This window comes from Papio anubis, chromosome 2 (genome assembly GCF_008728515.1).
Source record: "Papio anubis isolate 15944 chromosome 2, Panubis1.0, whole genome shotgun sequence".
NCBI classification, from domain to species: Eukaryota; Metazoa; Chordata; class Mammalia; order Primates; family Cercopithecidae; genus Papio; species Papio anubis.
In genome coordinates, this window is record NC_044977.1 from 150538096 (window position 1) to 150559075 (window position 20980).

Genomic DNA, 20980 nt, shown 5'->3' on the forward strand with positions numbered 1-20980 from the left:
ACCCTTCCACCATTTTGCCTTTGAAAAAAATTCAATGACTATCTCAATGTTTTGCCATTGGTTTAAATTCTGGAATTCTTACGAAAAATAAAGCAAGAGGCTTCTCAGAAATTTCTTTACTCTGAGAGGTCTTTCTTCTGTGGATTTCTTGGGTTGACACTGAATCTGTGCCAGAATTTCATCACCACCTAGCACTGCAACATACTGTACCTTCTGAAGCAGTTTCAGGGTCGTGATTGGGTCAAAGGCAATGACCCCATGAGTACCAGACTCTGGGAGTTTGACTGGCCAACACCAGTCACAGGGACCCGGGCCATCCTCTTACTGTAGGGGAAGCTTACCTAAATAAGCCTCAGCCCTTGAAGCTGTCAGACCTGGCTCTTAGACAGCAACATTTACACAAAGAAAGGAAAGTTTGAAGGCTTAGCATGAGCGCTCCTCTGCCTGGTAATGCCCCACGTCAGATCTTCACCTGACTAGATTCTTCTCAGCACACAGATCTCCACTTAAATGCCACATCCTCAGAACATTCTGATCAAACATTCTAAAGTGGCTCTCCTCCCTAGAACCACATAACCCTCACTTTTTATTTTTTTTAATTAAAAATTTTTTTTTTTTTAGAGAAAAAGTCTTGCTTTTTTGCCCAGGCTGGAGTGCAGTAGTGATTCTAGCTCACTGCAGCCTCGAACTCCTGGGCTCAAGTAATACTCCTACCTCAGCCTCCCGAATAGCTAGGACTACAGGTACACACCAGCCACTATGTCCAGTTAATTTTAAAAATTTTTTGTGGAGATGGGGTCTTGCTATGTTGCCCAGGCTGGTCTCAAACTCCTGGTCTCAAGCAATTCTTCTGTCTTGGCTTCCCAAAGTGTTGGGGTTACAGGCATGAGCCACCGTGCCTGGACCACTTTCATTTTAAAATTTTTAATTTTCCTCTGTGCACTCGCCTTCTTTATTTACATCTATATTTTTGCTTATTCCCCTCCCCACAAGCACCCTCCCGGCCTCTGGAATATGCCTGGCATATAATAGATGCTTAATAAATGTGTGGACTGTTTATTTACCAAGAGAGCTGTTAAGAACAGCATTTCCTCTAGAACGGAGCTATTAGAATGAACCACATGGTACCAGGAACTCAAAGACTTAGCATGACTTAGTACTAAAGAGAAAGTGCTAGATCTCTTTCTAGAGTCTTCTCACATAACAGTGAAGAGGCTCTAAGTCATAGTCTGATTACCAGTCCATCTCTGGGGGATCCATGGAAATGGATGAGGTAGATCAATACCACTCTAGTATTATGGCAAGAGATGCAATCTTGGTATTACAGGATTATAAATATTATAGTATTTTATATTATAAATCATTCCAACAGAAAACCACATATTTGCCCATTTTGTTTTGGTGAGAACAGTGCAATTGTTTGCACAGTCTTCTTGTCGCACCTGCTCTGGCCTGTCCAGTAAAAATACTGGAGCCAAAAAGTGTAAATGGGTTCAGGATAGCTTTTCAAACAATGAGATGGGGTAAATGCCATCCTCTACAGTCATCAAGAAGCATTTTCAGCTACTCTTGGAAATTCAATAATAATTGTAAATGGGTAAGTTTAGGAAAGCTTGGTGCCTTATCAAGATTGCTGTGAAATATGAAGGCAAAGTATTCAGGTGAAACACAACGAAGTAATATATAGTAATTATTATTCTATTCACTGATTTATTTATTAGAATGACAATGATACGATACACTTCCCAACAATCTTATTTGGCTTTCTAGATCCTTGAATTGGGTTTAAAATTCTTTTAGGCAAGACTAAGAGCAACATAAGTGAATAATGCCACAAAAAAACCCCATTAAGTATGAAAATCTACAAGATGACGCAACCATGCTTGAGTTACAAACAAAAGAATCGACATTCTACAAAGAAGAAATACACTGTTAAATCTATCATGCATTCACTTTAATGGTAAAACAATTGCATTGCATCCATCTAATCTTGTAATTAAGATTCAAATAGGTGCAAAATGATTACTTTGTACTGGCCTATCAAAACAGAAGACATTGTAGTTATAAGCTTTCTGACTAGCAGTAGTGTTTTAATTATAAATGCCTGGCTCATTATTTGCTCAAGAGTGAATGACAATTAGCTTGATCCTATTGCAACTGTTAATGCTGTTGGTACGAAAAAAATGGGCAATATTGAATCAGGTTTCTGATATTTCCCTTCAGTTTACAATCTTCTGATTGATACTATATTCAAAATATACTTAGTCATTTAAAGTCACAGGCAAGAAGGAAAATGGCTCCCAACAGCCAAAAAAAAAAAAAAAAAAAAGGTGTTGCAGGAAGGGTATTTCATGGCAAGCCTGGAGAACAAAATCAGTATGAGATGAATCACGTTCTAAAATAATTGAACCAGAGAAAGACTCCAAGCAAAATATTTTAGTTGGCCACAAAACAACATGACAACCACCACCACCACCCTTCAGCCCATTAGAAAGGTTCAATTCTACGATAGTGCTATGGAATAGAATATTAGATAAACTGCTAGAATAAAGCAACCATTTACACAGATGGTTTTGAATCTCAATGTTCTTCACATCGAAGCAAACCTCGGGGAGGTTTCAGGTTTAGCACCATCTTCCTAACACATCTATAGAGATATTTCCACAAAGGTTCAGGGTGCACTTGTCATTGGAGGCGTAGGCTTGGATTTGGGTCCTTTTCTACCGAGAGCACTGAGGTTACCAATGGAGGGATCAGGAAAGGCAAGAGCACAAGCATTTTCTGATTCTCAGAATTTCTGAAATACCTTTTGTTTCAGTGGCGCTGGTGAACTTGTGATAATGAAACTACACCTCTGTACACAAACCTTGACCTGCATTCTGGAGCATATTGCAAAGAAAACCTTAATTTTGAAAGTGCTGAGCACAAAGGAGGGAGAGAAAAGCTGTCACTGTGCAAGCTTTCTCTATATGTTTAGAAACATGGCTTAATTTTTAAGGCTTGAAGACCGCATTAAAACCATCTGAAACCAGTTCAGATTCTATATGAGAGGAAAAAGAACTGTAAATTTTTCATTAAACATTTGTTTCCTTTTTAAAGACATTCTTTTGCATATCTGTTATTGCATGTTGAAATACGATTTGGTTACCAAGGAAACAGGTTCTGGCCCAGTGTTAAATTTGAAACTAAAATATATTTGAGAAGTTAAGCTCAAAAGAAAGAGCTCATGAAATTATTTTGAAAAGTGCCAGAACCACAGCTATATGGTCTGCAATGAACCATTCTAGGGGCTCGGTTTCATTCAGTGAAGCTCTATTTCTGTTAAGAGGGCCATCTATATTTAATATTTCCCTCTTTGAAAATTGCAACTCCTCATCTCCCCCAATTATATACATAATGTAATATATTCTTATATATTACCTAAAATTAATTTTGGAAGCATATTAGTTTTTATTTTTATCTTTCATATAACACGTTTAAAGACCGCTTCTTAAAATTTAAATATTTTTAATGTTTCTTATTAAGCTTGTTTACGCTCTTTGAAATCATCTCCAGAAACCCATTTATTTTTAGTTTCAAGCTGAAATGGAGCTGAATCATCACTCTTTTCCAAAAATTCTTTTGTTGTCTAATGGCACCACACCTATCATATATATGATTTTTTAAAAAATTAATCTCCCTTTTATGGCAGAATCATTTAGTAAGTTTGTAAAAGCTATACATTTATATACTATCTGAAGAGCAGAGGCTATCCAATTAAAAACCCTCCCCCAAAAGATTACAACTGTCTTATTTAATTTTTGTTTTTTTAAAAGTCATATTCTAATGCATCTAATGTTCTTGCTGCATGGCTAAAAAAAAAAAAACTATAAAAACATGCAAATTTCAACCTACCTGTATGCATCACTTAATGCAGTGCTAGCATGACAAGACACTCAGCCATTTTTATGTAAAGCGATGGAGACCAACTGATTTCTCTGTCTTCTTGCTCACAAGTTTTAGATGCAATTGTCACATACACACAAAAATCATACGCAGAACAGCTTGAATGAACTGTGATCACAGAACTGAATTTATCAACAGGAAAACAGGATTGAAAAAAGAAGTTTCTCATCCAAGGTTTCTCTGAGACTGCAACCAAGGAGGTGGTGTGTTGAATTTTTTTCCCCTTCCTCCTCTGAGAGTTCAAAGCTCGTAGCTGACCACTGCAAAGGCCACTGTCACATTTGCTGAAAATCAAACCACTGATACCAGCATTGAAAATACAAATTTGAGAACCCAAGTTGCTTGCACATGATGGAGTGCATAAGAGTTAAAAATAGAATCCACCTTGCCTCTTACCTGCATAATAAACATGTAAGTTTCAAGTGTTTAATTTGATATTCACATTAATTAACAATACAACATACATTATTTAAAAGACAGCAAATGCATGAAGAAAGGAGAGACACCATCTGGTAGCAGAGTTTTGTTGTTGTTTTTGTTTTTAGGGTTTGTGGGGGGTTTTGGTTTTGTTAAAAAAAAAAGGTAAAATCATATTTTGAATGTGATGTAAAGCAAACATCCAGAAGCAAATGAATCGGAAATGAAAGGTGATGTTGAAATATCTAAGGCTGTAATGAGGCAAAAACAAGTCTTCGCTACCAGATGATATGGCATACAGAGCATTTACATACTCACATCTGAAATACTAGGCAACGTGTAATGAATTCTAGACACAGCATGCACACACAGCACAAGCACGACTAATCCTGCCTGCCATCTTAGGCTCGCAGAAGCAAGATACGTACTGCATGCAGCACACGAGCACTGGGGAAGGAGGAGGCAAGGGACAGCTCACCTTAAATGCAGTATCTGATTAATGTTGTAAGTGACATTGCATATCAGCCTCAGAGTCTTGGTTCAACTGGGTAGGAGGGAACAAAGAAAAATGTCATCAACTGGTGATGCAAGATGAGCCCAATCACTAAACACTGTTTAGCAAACTCCAAATTCTGCAACCAGACAGAAGGCATTTCATACACTTAAGCAGAGCTGCTCCACAATGAATGTGTCCTTCTGCTTCTGAGAATCAAACAATCCTTTTGCTAAGGAAGAAAATAAGCTGGAAAGAACACTCTCATATTCTCTTCTTGAAGAAAGCTTTCAATACAGTATGTATCTGGTCCGGGATGCATTTTATAGATTGTTAATTTTATAGAATTGCTAAGAAAAAACCAAAACTGTTAAGCTCTTGCAAAGTAAAGAATAATTTTGATAAAGGGTATAGCATTTCTAGATTATTTTTCAAAACCCTAAATGGTGCCGGCAGGCTTGTAGAAGAATGCATGATCAGCTGTCTGTATCCGTGCTATAACCTTTAACCACGAGCAGTGTAAATGTATCCTGCTAAATGGATCTGCAGTACAGAGCGGCAGATACCGCCTCAGAATTTTATTAAAATATGAATGGATTTTTTAAAACTTGGAAGCAGAATAAAATCAGAACAGAAAAATAAATTGATGCTGAATTCCTCTGGCTGTATAGCTGGCCATCATGAACGATAAAAGCTATCCTTAGGATACTGACCTAAATAATACGAAGACTTACAGCAGCATACTGTATGCGTTCAGAACATAGAAAATGCAAAATGATTTTTCTTCTCCCTCCCCCTCCAAAAGCTAAATTTTAAAGTAACAAGCCATTAATAGGAATACCAAAAGGCTATAGATAGTACATACTGTAAGAGAAGAAATTGTATTGTGCTGAGATGCAATGTTTCTTTGTTTTACTTTGAGGCTTATTTTAGCTACGCTTGCATGATGACATTGACATCAGGAGGTCAGTGCTGACACCGGGTTGATATCCGTTTTATGAGTGAAATGTTTTCCGAAAATTAAATCTCATCTACTCAAACACCAAATTTCATGTCGTCTTCAATACCACCTCCCCACCCCCACTGCTCAAGATTGATGGGATCTAGTTTGGCGGTATGTAATAAATTGGAATCACCTTCTGCAGATACTCCACTACGTAATGGTGGGGAATTAATTTTTTAAATAAAAAACCTTCAAGAATTCTTATGCACCCCCTTTCATTCCTTCCTATCAACACACACACACACACACACACACACACACTCGAAGCTCGAATTGCAATGAAATGTTTAACATGTGGAACAAAAACTGTTGAAAGAGCTGCTTATTCAGGATTTTAAAGAAATGCCTAATAAGCAAATACGGTTTTGCTACAAAACCAGTGTCACCAGGTCCCCAAAGAGGAAAACAGCATAGCTTGCTAGCAAAATTTCCTCCAGATCCTGCCGGCAGGTAAAAAAACAAAAAAGCATTTTATTTGCCATGCTGTATAAAACAAGAAGTCTTTTATTTTTAAGGAAATAGAACAGATTCTTTTCCACTCTATTTCTTTAGCTACAAAGAAACCATACCCACCCCCACCCGTAGATCCTGGACATAAGCCAACATTTTTATAAAATGCTGAGACTGATTTTGAATATGTAATATTTATAGTTTTCTTCTTCTTATCTCTCCAAAAGTCTTTAATTGCCTATTGCCTCACTGAATATGCTGTTGTTAATTTTAACATGTGCAAAAATGAGTTGATATTTTCTGGGGTTGCTAGTTTTCCAGCACCTCAATCTTCTGTAAGGACTGGCTGAAAATAATCAGGTTAGCAACATATTGAAGTTCCCCAGAATTTTTTTAAAAGAGAAAATATGTTCAAACACCTCAGCTGAGGTACTAGGTTTCACAACTGGATCTTTTGTTTCTAGCTCTCATTCTATCTCCTGCCCCAGAGCATAAGTGATTTTTAGCTTAGTGTGTGGAATGTACCCTGCCTTCCTATATCCTATATACTTTAAAGTCTCTGAGTTGAGTTCTCCAGATGGTCGGTCATACCTGAACCATAGCGAGAGTCCTCTTCTCTTTGGAGTACATCTCTCTCTCACAACTACTCCAGAAATAAATGTGGCTCTAACGAAAACAGTAGCTCCTGGTCTCATACCAATAGTGGAACCATCTTCCCCACCCCCACATCACTGCTCTATGAGTTCTGGTTAGCATTGACAGCATCAGAAAATTAGAATGGAGTGTCCTTAGGCCAATTCCTCCTTTACCATGGGGGTCGAGAATTAGAGGGATGATCACGGTGAGTTATAAGGCACCAATTCAATATACGGTCATCTATGAAGCAGAGTCCTTAGAGTGGGGTGGGAGGAGGTTGACGCAAACACCTAGGCATTGAATGCTCTTCATGTCTGTTGAGATATTCCCCATTAATGACGTCTGAAAGCTAGACATTCATTTAAAAATACTCACAAATTATTATCATATAGGCTAAATATACACGTTACGGAATCAACTCTGACCACATAGAACTAAGTCGTCTGCCTCCTCTGTCGGGAATAATAAATGACAGTGACAACGACAGTAATCCATATTAGGCTCCCAGGAGATGAGTAAATAGTATTCTATTCCCTTTACAGGGAAAGGTGGTGAATGTGGTCAGGTCCCCTACTGGTACTTGTAAGCCAGATGCCAGGGCAGTTTCCAAACCCCCTATGGGGTTCTCTGTCCACCCTCAGCCTAAAAGCCACGTATTGGTTTATTTTGTGATGTTCCAAGACACTCAATCAGTAAATGTGGTACGTTTACCAGACCTGCTCAGGTTAAACAAATGCGAACTATAGTTGAAAATATTCAAAGCAATGAGCTTGTTTAGGCAGACATTATCAACTAGTAAATCCTGTTTTATACTTTCAGAAAACCATGATCATGCCTGAATTACTTAAGCTTTGTCATGATTACTAGTGGCAAGGGTATGCATTCACTTATGATTTTAAAAAATTGCGTGCTTCTCATCAGCCTCCTCGGGGCATGTGCACAAACATTAATTTAAAAGGCAAATCCCTTTTCCACAGTGAACATTTTAGCCTGTTTCTGCCACTTTGACGAGTCAAATACGAGGAACCCGAAATAATCTGGCAGGCACAGGCTGGAAAAGGACAGAGCTAGAAGTGAAGGGTGAGCCTTTCACTTTGATTAACGTGCTTACTTGCTCGCGGTCTCGTTGTTCCGCAGGCTGAGCTAATTTTCTTTGCAGTCCTGTGGGTTAAAGTTAAATTGCACGGCTAATGCAATGTACATAATTCAAGTATGAACAAAGCTTGACTCTCTATGTTTTTAAAAAAACATAAAGTCAGGGCACTGAGTCCCAGAGGAATACTTGGTTTATAAACATTTGGATCAGTTTGCATGCTCCTTTACGCTGTTCACCACATTAAACATTACAGCTGGGTTCTTTTTACACCTAATAGAGATAGTCAACATTTGTGGGTACATTGTTGTCAGGTTAGGTTATTCTAATTGAAATAAAAAAATAAAAGTGTTTACCAATTACACTTTTGCTTAAATTCTTAGTATTTAAAAAGTTTAAGTTTTTTAATGAGGTTGGTTATTAAATCTGTCTATAGTGTATTTAGTCCTGGAAACAACACGGTGACTTAATTTACCAATGACCAAAAATGCCTTTGGATTTTTGAGAAAGTTCAATGCTACTTTGAACATCTACATCTTCCCTAGAGACCTGGGCAGGAACTTCTGCCTTCTGCATTGATCAGAGCTAAAATGTCTATACTAGCTACCCTTATGGAGGACCTACTACATACTCAATATTTTAGCTACATGTCCAATGTTTATTTCATTCTAACCCAATAATTCTGCAAGCTGAGTATCATCAATTTTGGGTGAGGAACTAATAGAGATTATACACAGTAAATAGCAGACTTAGCGTTCAAACCTAAGTTTGATTGATCGCAAAGTCTACGTCTTTCCACCAATCCTAAGAGGATAAAACTTCCTCCTACGTCCACACTCCATCCCTGATGTCAGTAATCTTCTTATTGTGCAGACACCTGGTAGAGGACCCGATCTCCCTGGAGCCCTGACTACCTCTGTTTATATGAATCAGCCTCTACCCTCCAGGCCCTAGGAATTGTGGGAACCTAGGATGCCACCAGCTGGAGACAGGCTGGGCCCAGCAGGTGGAAAAGACACAATGAAAGAGAAGGAATCAGCTGGACCATGTTGGAAAGTTAAATGTACAAAGCAGAGTAAATATTTTAGTGGGAGATTTGCCATAATTCAAAAAATATTTTATGAGGTAAAATAAATGAAAATAAATGACATAAATATATTTCAGATGGAATGTTTATTTTTAATAAATACATTTTCAAATGGAAATGTATTTATTAAAAACCTAGTGGAGTCTAGTTTTTTCCCTCTCACAGGTGACCAAACAGGCTGAGAGAGATCCAGTGATTTGCCCAAGATCACACACTTCATGAGTTTATTATTAATGCAGCCTTTCACTATATTAAAAATTATAGCTAGTTTCCTTTTACACCCAATGTATTCAGCATTTGTGAATAACTTTTTTTATCAGGTTGTTAGACTGTTTTGCTCTAAATGATCAGTTAAAGAAAAATCAATGTAACAATCAGACTAGCCTGTTCTCTTTTGTTTGTTTGGTTTTGGGTTTTCTTGAGACAGAGTCTTGCAATGTTGCCCAGGTGGGACTTGAACTCTCAGTCGATTCTCCTGCCTCAGCCTCCTGAGTAGCTAGGATTATAGGCTCATAACACTGTGTCCAGCTGAAACTGACCTATTTTCAACTCACAAATAGTATTTTTCTCCTAAACAGATAGCCTAAGTAGCTATTACGATTTTTTTCCAACATATTTTTAAATGGACTTTTAAAAAGCCTAATTTTGAAGAGATTTTCCTCAACCAAATTTACTGTTTTATTTTATCATTAAAATGATTTAAACACTAAAACCATTTTAATGACCCTGTTTGTTAACATCTGTTCATTTTGCCTCTGTCTCGGGTCCCTTCCAGTTCTGAAAGTTTGTGATTCTAAAACAATCAAGCCCAGCTTGTTTTCTAGGTCAAGTAGGCCAAGAGCTGGACTCCAACTCTCCTGCCTTCTGGTGTATGTGGCCAGCTGACTATCCTGTTTCATTTGCAGTAATTGTATATGCCAAAAAGATGGCTCTCAAAGGGGGCTTTCTAATCCACCAGCTCCACCCCACCTGGGAATAGGAGAAGAAGACTATCTTGCTCAATGCTCATAGGCAGTAGAATGAAGGGTTGGGTGAATGACATGCTTGAGGATTCTGAACTCCAGGAAACATTCTCCAGTTCTTAGACACGAGCGTCCTCACGTCCATCCATTAGCATCTGCATAGGATGTGAGAAAGGAGTACACACCTGTTGGCAAGGATTGAGCAGCAAACCTTGTGGACCAAACTGGGGTTACCCTCCAGGAAAGAGCTGGAAGGAAAAGGGAACTGTAAACCATGTGTTTTTTAATAAAGGAAAAGTGGCAAATGACATAGGCTGTAAGGCAGACTGTGGCGGACAACATCTCAACCCATCCTAACCCAACTCAAATCCTCCTGTGGGAGCATCCTCAACAGGTGTCACCACCATTATGGAAATCACTACCTCAGCTTTAGCAACAGAATAGTTGCTGCTTTCATTTCTCAGTGCATTTGAAACATGGCATGAATAACGACCTTGAGTGCCCATTCCTACTACCCAATCACATGTTCATTTTCTGCCATGACTGCTTGTCACGCACCAGATGGAGAGCAAGTGAAACAACAGGGCCTTCTAGCTTCTGAATTGGTAAAACACATTCAGCAAGGAAGTAGAGTTTCATATTTTTGGAGAGACTGGCAACTAGGCTGAAAAGGGAAGGTGGGGACACAAATGAAGGTAAAAAAGTAAGAATTCTTACAGATCCATAAAAATTCACCTCATGTGAGAGCATAATCTTCTCTTTGTATCTTTCTTCACACCCTGGGCAACAAATATTTTAAAACTTAAACCTGGGAATAAATTTACTTGCTTGCTCTTCTCTCAGATAAATGATGTTGCAGCTCAGAAAGGGCCACAACAATGCACCTCTTCTCAGTCAGAGCTGCTTAACAAGCCTCAGTGAGTCTTCAACTCCTTTCGACTAAAGAGAAAAGCACAATACATTTGGGTTGTATTGAATTATCTACCTAGGCCCATGTCTCTGGCTTGCTTCCTGCAAGATCTTTGTATCTTCCAGGGCACTAGAGCATTTCCTAACACAATGGAGAGGCTCACTGAGGATGTTTTGGACTCACCAACACCAAACTCCAGAGTCCTTTCTCTACCACTACAGTGGGATCCTCAGCTTTGTATCATGAAGCCACTTCCTAAAGTTCAAGTACTTGCTTCAGGAGTTAAGGAATGGGCTTGGGGGCTGAACATCTTTCAAGTACTTAATCACTTGTTTACCAAGGGCAGCCACAAGTTGTCTGGCAAGCAGACCACAGTGCTTTGTGTAAACCTCTCTCTCCTAGAACAGGGAAAGAGGAGACAGGAATAAGAGTGGCCTGACAACACTGCCACAGCCTCCAAAGAATACCTCAACATTTTCTCAGGCCCTCAGTGGCACAGCATGTTTCACAGAATTAAAGGACAAGGAAGACTCTAGAAAATTTCTTTCAGGGAGAAGAAAATTGCATTCAAAGAGAGTGTCATATTTAAATAAAGGCCGCAGCAATAAGCATAGAAGCCATATTCCTTAATTTCTAGCATTCTGCTCTTTGTAATTCAACACACTGGCTCAATTAAAAAAAATTCTAAGCTTTCAGATACTTAAAAATAGCTATAGGTTAATTGAATTAATGACTAGATGACAGAATGGAGAATTTATGACATGTTTTCCAATCCCTCTCATGAAAATATCGTACTACATTTGTTCAACTAAAAACAAAATTCAACTAAATATAATTTTAAGCAAAATAGTCAATGTTGGCCAAAATATCACCTGGAACTTCTCAAGTTCACTTGAGACTTGTCAGAGAACCAGACTTGATTGCTATATTAAGTCAATTGACTAAGTTTAACCTGCTGAAGTAGCCTTTATCCTCTTTGGTTTGCAAAGAAAAATCTCATGATTTAGCATGAACGGCTAAAAATAAGCTGCAGGTTTCATTTTCCGTTGTTCAGTATGGTTTTGAAACTAAAAGGTGCAAAACTACGAGATTCACCAACGACTACGGAAAGTCAACGATTAAAATTGTCACCTTTCTAGCATACGATCCTGGTTGCCAACTCAGCCAGGCCCGAGAAATGTGCACCGCTGTCCCTCTCATCACGGTCTCTTGAGATGAGTCCCTCTAATAGCTAAGGCACAGTTGGAAGCTGGGGGCTGAGGCCAGTCCTGGGGTAGCAGTGGCTTGTGAGTGTATTGTCACATCCGGACAGGATGCCGCACAGACTTCAGCCCATATGCTCAGCCTCCATCTTAGGTGATGCTGGGGACTCCTCTGCAGAACCTGGGAGTAAATACAGCTCGAGTTTCATTAAGATAGGACTCTGAAGGTGGTGAGTGCAGCGAGTCCCTCTTGACCTAAATGCCCATGACCTTGTGCAATTCCATACTGCCAACCCAGGGAGCTCACAATAAATTTAGTTTCAAAACTGTCTTTCCAGGGCCAAGTCTGGCAAAAAGGTGTTTGACAGAGATGTAAATGCTTCAAAGAGAAGGCAGCCATCTCACTCTGTAGCATTCCGCTGTGGCACAAGGCCTGGAGACAGCAACGCTGTTAAAAGAAAGCCCTCGGCTGAATGAGATTGAAAGGGGGCAAAGAAGGGTTAATCTTCTTCCATTAAAGGAGGGCCCATTTAGTGAAGGTGAAGAGTATAATCTGTATGAAGAGCAGAGCAAAGAGCCATTCCAGAAAAGAAATTATGGCACAGGGGCGAGAAGGATGATTTGTCCTCGATTTTCACCATGAGACCATTGCTTAGATCTGAATCTACCTAGCTTTGAAGTTACGGTCTCAGGGAGGGGCAAATGGGGCACATTCACATTCAATGCTGGCATACTTGAGCTCTGATTCCATCCGAAATGGGCTATCAGTCTCTGAGAAGCAGAGGGTGCGGCCAAAGCCAGCAGGACATTGTAGACTTCAAACCACAAGTTAGAAGGCGGCAAAATAAACAGCAGGAGTTGCTCATAAGGGAAAAGCTGGGGATAAATCCCCCTCCTCAGGGTGGGAAAACCTCGTTTTAAACATAGTTTTAAAAACTTTTTAAAAGTTTTAATACCTTTTTTTATGAAATAGCATAAGATGTACAAGTTATACAGTGTCTACTTTCTCCACCTTCCCCCAGTGATGTCTTACATAGCTGTAGTACTTGGTCTAAACCAAGAAACAGACTCTGGTATAGTTCAAATAAACACAGATACAGTCTTATGTGATTTTGCCAGTTTTTACATGCACTCTGTGTGTGTGTGTACCTGTATGTCTACAGTTCTATGCAACGCATCACACGTGCAGGCTGGAGTAATGACCATCACCATCAGAACAGAGAATAGTCACCACCACAGTTCCCTGAGCTCCTCCTCTAATAATCACATCCTCCAGCCTAACTCCTGACAATCACTGATCTGTTCTCTATCACTGTGTGTGTGTTTTTTTTTTTTTTTGCTTGTTGAGACAGAGTCTTGCTCTGTCACCCAGGTTGGGGTACAATGGCACCATCATGGCTCACTGAAGCCTCAAACTCCTGTACTCAAGCAATGCTCCCATCTCAGCCTCTCAAGTAGCTGAGACCACTGGTGTACAACACCATATCCAGCTAGTTTTTTAAATTTTTGCAGAGGTGGGGTCTCCCTGTGTTGCCCTGGCTGGTCTCAAACTCCTGGGCACTCCTGCCTCGGCCTCCCAAAGTGCTGGGATTACAAGCATAAGCCACCGGGCCTGGCCTATCACTATAATTTTGTCAGTCCAAGAACGTTCTCTAAATGGAATCATGTAGCATATAACTCTTTGAGATTGGCTTTCAGCATAATGCCCTCGTAATCCATTCGAATTGTATGTAAAGAGCACGTGCATGTTTATTGCTGACTAGTATTTCAAGGTGTGGATGTACCAGTGTGTTACCCACTAACTTGCTGAAAAACATCTGGCTATTTTCCAGTTTTTAGGTATTACAAATAAAGCTGCTATAAATGTTCATGTAAAGTTAATTGCGTGACCATAAGTTTTCATTTCTCTTGTGTAAATACCCATGAGTAGGATTGCTGGATCATGTGGTAAGTGTATGTTTAACTTTTATAAGAAACTGCCAAACTGTTTCCTAGAGTGGCTGTACCATTTTACATTCCTACAGGCAGTGTAGGAGAGATCCAGTGTCCCCACATGTTTGCCAGTATTTGGTAACCTCAGTATTTTTTATTTTAGCCATCTACTAGATGTGTAGGGGCTCCTTTTGATGGGCCACAGTCAAGAAGGCAGTTAAACTCTGTGGCCTTCCAAGCTTAGCTGGGGTGACCTCAGACGTCTCTCATTGCTCCAGTTTTCCTGGTAGCTGTCTACACAGCAGTTTGGGCTGTCTGGCACTTACATGATGGAAAATGGGGTGGTCTCTCTGGATAGGGGGGTGAGTCTTCCGGTTTGCCCAGTTGCTCTTGACTGCAGTGGTGGGACATTGCTATCTGGGGATGCTGAGACTCTTTGAGGCAGTGCCTCTTGGACCAGCAGGAAGACTTGAGACCAGTGGCACATGCTCCCATGGGGTGGGGCAGGTGAAATGACAGCTGTGGGGCAGGAACAGAGTTTGCCTGGGTCAGGGTCTTCCTGTAGCTTTGGACAGAGGCTGTGTGAATACTTTTAATTTCTCAGGTTAGATTGTTATTAGCATAGTGTGAGAGGAAGCGGGACATGGAATCAATGTAGAGAGGCAAGGGTGGGACCACCAGTGGCACTTGTCAAATCTTGGGACCCACTGAACAATCTTTGCCCTTGAACTTTGTACTCTGTGACCACCCAAGACTCTCCAGCAGCATGTGGACACATTGTCTGGATGCCATGGAACTCCTATTTTTGTCTCCTGTGGGTGAGATTTGGAAGCACTGCTGTCACCAGCATATGGGCTTTCCTGGCTCAGGGGTCCAGGTCTCATGAGCAATTAGAATGTCATCTGAGTATCAGAAGGTGCCTCATTCAAGAAAGTTGTGCAGGACAAAGTGATGGGTCTTACATAGGGCAAACATTATAGTGAGGACTTGAACTGGCCCAGCCATTCTTGGAAAGTCACCCTTCATCTGATTCGAGGTACCTAGAACTCTTACTCATCATGACCCTGGAGCCATGAGTTTGGACCAGGAGGCCAAGAATCAGGAGAGTAGCAATCCTGAACAGGGACACCCTTGAGATAATGGAGACGTGCATGGGGCAGTGAAGCTTGGGGATCATCTGCAAAATTCCCTGGTGGCTAAGCCCTCAGAGGGTGCTGTGGAGGAGCTCCTGTGGGTTCTGGCTCTTGTGTGTCACCAGGTGCCTTTGCAGGGGATCAACATTGACGGAGGCATGGAGGAACCTAAAGTTGATTTCCAGAACCTGAACATGAACTGGGGATGGTAGGGAGCTGAGCAGTCTGTCCAGGCAGAACTTGAAAGTCAAGTGATGCCATGGTGGGCTCTGGAAGTTGAGGCGGTGGAATGAGAGGAAGCCGGGCAGATACTGTCAGGCAATCAGTGGGTGGGGTTGATGGGTTTCAGCAGGGTTATGCAGTCAGGATGAATAGTCAGACTTCCTCTTAGAAGGTGGTGAGAGTTTAAAGAAATTGGTTTTTTGTTCATTATGGTCTCTGCTATAATTGTTTTTTGCATTGTTTCCTAATTTCCATTTTCAGGTTCCTCCTGCTCCGGCCTGCCTCCTCTCAGGCTGTGCTTCTACTCACCTGCTGTCAGAAGGCAGCCCAGAACACAGCACCTTTCAGATTTAAAAAGGCAGGCACAGCTTGGGGCAGGTACTGTGAGGTCACACAGTGGGACTCCGTCCTTGAGGCTAATTCCTCTGCAGCTGCCCTCGAGCTCTTGCTTGTCTTCCTTTCAATTCATCCCTGCCTTGACCTCAAATTTGCCCACACATTTTTGTCTGGCACTTGCCCTGACCCTGCTCCACTGTCTTGGTTTCTGACCCCAGATCCCACCTCCTACTCTGCTTTTGTGGCGCTGATCACATGGATGCTGCCTGCACGGCTGCCCTCTGTTCTCCTGGGTCCAGCTTCTTCAGTGCTACCACCTCAGGGATCAGGGCACACAATGGTCTGGCCCCACTAGGTGACCAAGATGGGTACTTGGGTCCCTCGCTAGGTCTAGGCTGCCCAAGAGTGTCTTGAAGTATGGGCATGCCTATCTGAGGGCAGGTAAAAGCTCCTTGGCTGAGACAGGAGGTTGACTCAGGGGTCAATCTTCTCACTGGTGCCTTTTGTCTCTTACCCAAAGGTTGGGTGACTCTGGGCCCTTTGTCTAGTTCAATCTTCGCCACTAAATCTCTGAGTGACCACCAGGAAGTAAATGAACCATTATGGGACTCAGTGATTTCATGTGTACAATACGGTTTCTTGCCTAGCTAATAATCTTTTTACTACATCATATCACAGTTAAAGGAAACTCTAAAAATCAGAAGCCAAAAAAAGGCTTTAAGTTAAATTCTGGTATAGATATACTAGCTTAGAGTTTCCTAATTTTTTTTGTCTAATAAATGTTTGCCAACTGACTATTTGTTGAACTGAATGCAGCATGTCAATAGTTCTCAGGCATTAATGCAGAAGAACTGGGAGGGCAGATTAAAATGCATATCCCCAGGCTCCTCCTCAGAGCTTCCAATACCACTGGGGCCTAGCAGCATGCATTTTAATATGAGAAATGAAAAAAGACCAAGGTTTTGAAATAGACACTGGTACCTTTCTAGAGGCCAATTCACCAATATGCATTAGAAACTTTAAAAGTAGTAGAACACTAAAGTCTATCAAAATGTCCAACAACAAAAAATTGATACATTAAAATGTATCAGTGCAGTGGAAACACAGCCATTAAAAATCATGTTTTCAAAGACCATTTAGTGATTTGGTAAAACGTTTACAACATAATGTTAAATGGGGGCAAAACACCACATAAAATACCATCTCAACAATTTTTAACATTTTGATGTATTTTTTCCAATTTTTTCTTGTATATATTCTTCTCTCCTTTTAAAAAGGAGAGAATGGGGTGGGGTTGGGGTGAGGGGTTATACCAATGCTCTTTTGGACAAAGATGAGGGCTCCACTCTCTCCACTCTGGCTTGGGGGGCACTACCCAAGGTCAATGTCTCCGTGGAGTAATTTCCAAGCCTCCTTGTCCCAATACACTAAGAGCCCCATAGAATGCCAGGAATCATCTTCTTTCGGCAGAGAGATGACTCATCCATCTTTCCTCAAAGGTTTCAGTGAACCCCAGGTTAAATGTCCCTGTGAATAAGATCAGAAGCCTCTCAGTGGGGATGACCTAGAATCAAATATGCTTTGGCTAGTTAGAAGTTGTGCTAAGGCTCCCAGATGAAAGTCAATTTAGAAAGACAAAAAAAATTTAAAATAACAAAAATAACAATATCAAAAGTCAAAGCACCAATACTGACCATAATTATGACGATTGTTTTTTATCAACACTTTTTTTTTTTTGCTCTGTTGCCTAGGCTGGAGTACAGTGGCCCAATCTTGGCTCACCACAACCTCCACCTCCTGGGTTCAAGCAATTCTCATACCTCAGTCTCCCAAGAAGCTGGGATTACAGGCATGTGCCACCAAGCCTGGCTAATTTTTGTATTTTTAGTAGAGACAGGGCTTCGTGATGTTGGCTGGTCTGGTCTTGAACTCCTGGCCTCAAGCAATCTGCCCACCTCGGCCTCCCAAAGTGCTGGGATGACAGGGTAAGCCACCGCGCCCGGCCTTTATCAACACTTTACCTTGATGTGCACTTTTCTAAGCTGCCCAAATCATTTTGCATATATCACCTACTTATTCTGACAGAGTCTCAGCATTACATTTTCTAACGATACTATTTTGGAGGTAGGAGGGAGCTTGAAAGTTCTGATGAAAACCAGAAACTTCTTGAGTTAAAAACAAAACCCTGAAGTGTGGTATTTTCCAACTTGGTTCTTGACAAGAAATTAGGGGATTTCAGTGTGAGAAATTATAAAGCCCTATTACTATGAATTCTTAGTTTTGGTGAATATGATGTGGTATTTCTGCCAAACTCTCTAAGGAGAGTGACAGAACATTCATGATGCTGACCCATGGGGAGAAAGGAGCTTGCACATCTGTGCTATGACAATTCTAAAACCTCAGGGATTAAAATACCCAACTAGTGTAAGAGCTGCCTGTGTGAGACTGTGTGCTCAGTCCACATCTGCTCATCATGGCTCAACAAGGCCAGGCTCAGATCTTTAGATAACTTAAGCTCTGAAAAGACTACAGTGCCTCAAATTTGAATTATTACTCCTATGTGAAATTAAAATAGAAAAAAATAACAAAATGCAAAATTAAGGTTAAGAAAGCTCAACAACGTCTAACTTTTCCCAGACTGTCTACTTTGATGCTTCTTTTGAAATGTCAAATATCAAAATATTTACAAAATGTGTGTTTGTACACAATCCTGCTTTGCTGGTGTTGTCTGTGAGGTCACTCAGCATCCAGTGGTCACAGGGATCTATGGCTTTCTTTCAAACACCAAGTGTTGAACAGTAATGAAATTCTGGTACCTGATGTGGTGGTCTCACGCCCCTTCCTGTAGTAATATGCAGCTAGAAATTAGAAATCAGGAGGCTGGCCCCTCCCCCAACCCTAACACCATTCATATGTCAACTCCTGCTTACTTAGTGCTTTGAGGAGTCATAACAGATGGTAGTTGAAATTAGCAAGCTGTGATTAGCCATTCTCCCACATGAATGGACCCTGACGTTGACTGAGACCTTTGGCTCTGCCCTTCTTGAAAGACTCTGTTAGGCTAGGACTTCCAGCAACACATCATCCCCATTTGGCTCCAGCTTTTGAAATCTGGCACATATTCTTTTTTTTTTTTTTGAGACGGAGTCTTGCTTTGTCACCCAGGCTGGAGTGCCGTGGCGCGATCTCGGCTCACTGCAAGCTCCGCCTCCCGGGTTCACGCCATTCTCCTGCCTCAGCCTCCCAGTAGCTGGGACTACAGGCGCCCGCCACCACGCCCGGCTAATTTTTTTTTGTATTTTTAGTAGAGACGGGGTGTCACCGTGTTAGCCAGGATGGTCTCGATCTCCTGACCTCGTTATCCGCCCGCCTCGGCCTCCCGAAGTGCTGGGATTACAGGCGTGAGCCACCGCGCCCAGCCAAAATCTGGCACATATTCTTAACTTACTCCTTCAACTGCGCCCTTCTAGCCGGCACTGTATTCCTCATTCACCTGGTCTTTTTTTTCTGAGATGGAGTTTCTCTCATGCTGCCCAGGCTAGAGTGCAATGGTGAGATCTCAGCTCACTGCAACTTCTGCCTCCTGGGTTCAGGCAATTCTCCTGCCTCAGCCTCCCAAGTAGCTGGGATTACAGGCGTGCGCCACAGTGCCTGGCTAATTTTGTGTTTTTTTTTTTTTTTTTTTTTTTTTTTTTTTAGTAGAGATGGGGTTTCACCGTGTTGGTCAGGCTGGTCTCAAACTCCTGATCTCAAGTGATCCACTCGCCTATGCCTCCAAAAATGCTGGGATTATAGGCGCGAGCCACCGCGCCCAGCCCAACCTGGTCTTATCATTAGCTTACACCACAGCCAGCAACCCTATCAATAGATACTTTCAGTTCCTAACAACTTGGAAAGACAGACTTTCAGAGGCTGAAGTATTTTTGCAGCAACTCATCTTGTTATTCTATTCCACTCCTCCTCAGCTCCATCCTGATGTGAGGGGACTGGGCAGAGGTTAGGCAGCCGTAACAGGAGAGTAGGCCAGGCATCAGCCTCTGTCAGATACCTGAGAAGCTGTGGCAAATTGGCCAGTAACAGGCATCCCCACACAATAGACAATATGTGCTCTTCAGGGTGTGGATGTGGGTGCCAGAAAGGTCAAGTCCAGGGGCAAAAGTCAATCAGAAACCAGAATGTTTAGTCAGATATTGACAAAACTAGAGAACTAGGTACCAGGCACCTCAGACTTGAGTTCATTTTTATCTCACACCTTTAAGTTTGGGGCGTCACAAGGCACCCATCATATGGTTTCTATTCACCAATGAGGGGAATACTTCGCCAACATCAACAATGGTTAGAAGGTTACATAAAATGTTAAACTTATTAAAAGTTCTCCAAATAGAGCTTACAACTTTACCACTTGTTATTTCAGTAAATGTTTTGAAACTTTTCCTGAAAATGAAAAGCTAGACATATATATCACATCCTTTGGGGCAGCATTAATAGCCCCAGCCTGAGACTTTTTAGTCTACTTTTAAATGTTTCTCGGCTGGGCCCGGTGGCTCACACCTGTTATCCTAGCACTTTGGGAGGCCAAGGTGGGTGGATTGCTTGAGCCCAGGAGTTCAAGACTAGCCTGGGCAACATGGTGAAACCTTGTTTCTACAAAAAATACAAAAATTACCCAGGCATGGTGACGCATTCCTGTAGTCTCAGCTACTTGGGAGGATCGCTTGAACCTGAGAAGTTGAGGCTGCAGTGAGCCATGATTGCGCCACTGCACTCCAGCCTGGGTGACAGAGTGAAACCCTGTCTCAAAGAAAAAAAAAAGTTTCTTGGCTGGGCGCGGTGGCTCATGTCTGTAATCTCGGCACTTTGGGAGACCAAGGCCGGCAGATCACGAGGTCAAGAGATTGAGACCATCCTGGCCAACATGGTGAAACCCCAACTCTACTATAAAATACAAAAATTAGCTGGGTGTGGTGGTGCACGCCTGTAGTCCCAGCTACTTGGGTGGCTGAGGCAGTAAAATCACTTGAACCTGGGAGGCAGAGGTTGCAGTGAACTGAGATCGTGCTGATGTACTCCAGCCTGGCAATAGAGTGAGACTCTGTCTAAAAAAAAAAAAAGAAAAGAAAAGAAAAGAAAAGAAAAAAACAGTTTCTCTAATAATTTGG

The 20980-nt window shown here is 41.4% G+C and overlaps 1 protein-coding gene across 14 annotated transcripts in view; it reads right to left on the reverse strand.

The window, feature by feature from the left end:
• ZBTB38 (zinc finger and BTB domain containing 38) overlaps positions 1 to 20980 on the reverse strand; it is a 139634-nt gene that overhangs the window by 59204 nt on the left and 59450 nt on the right. For 4 of the 14 annotated variants that reach the window (XR_002520527.2, XM_021934806.2, XM_021934810.2 and 1 more), the window contains one exon: positions 4841 to 4906. The gene's annotated coding sequence lies outside the window, so the exon portion shown is untranslated. Of the gene's footprint in view, positions 1 to 3894; positions 4342 to 4840; positions 4907 to 5022; positions 5112 to 6899; positions 8420 to 10271; positions 10335 to 12127; positions 12380 to 20980 lie in introns of those variants that run through there. The other 10 variants (XM_021934808.2, XM_031663720.1, XM_021934807.2 and 7 more) reach the window with 9 other exon arrangements.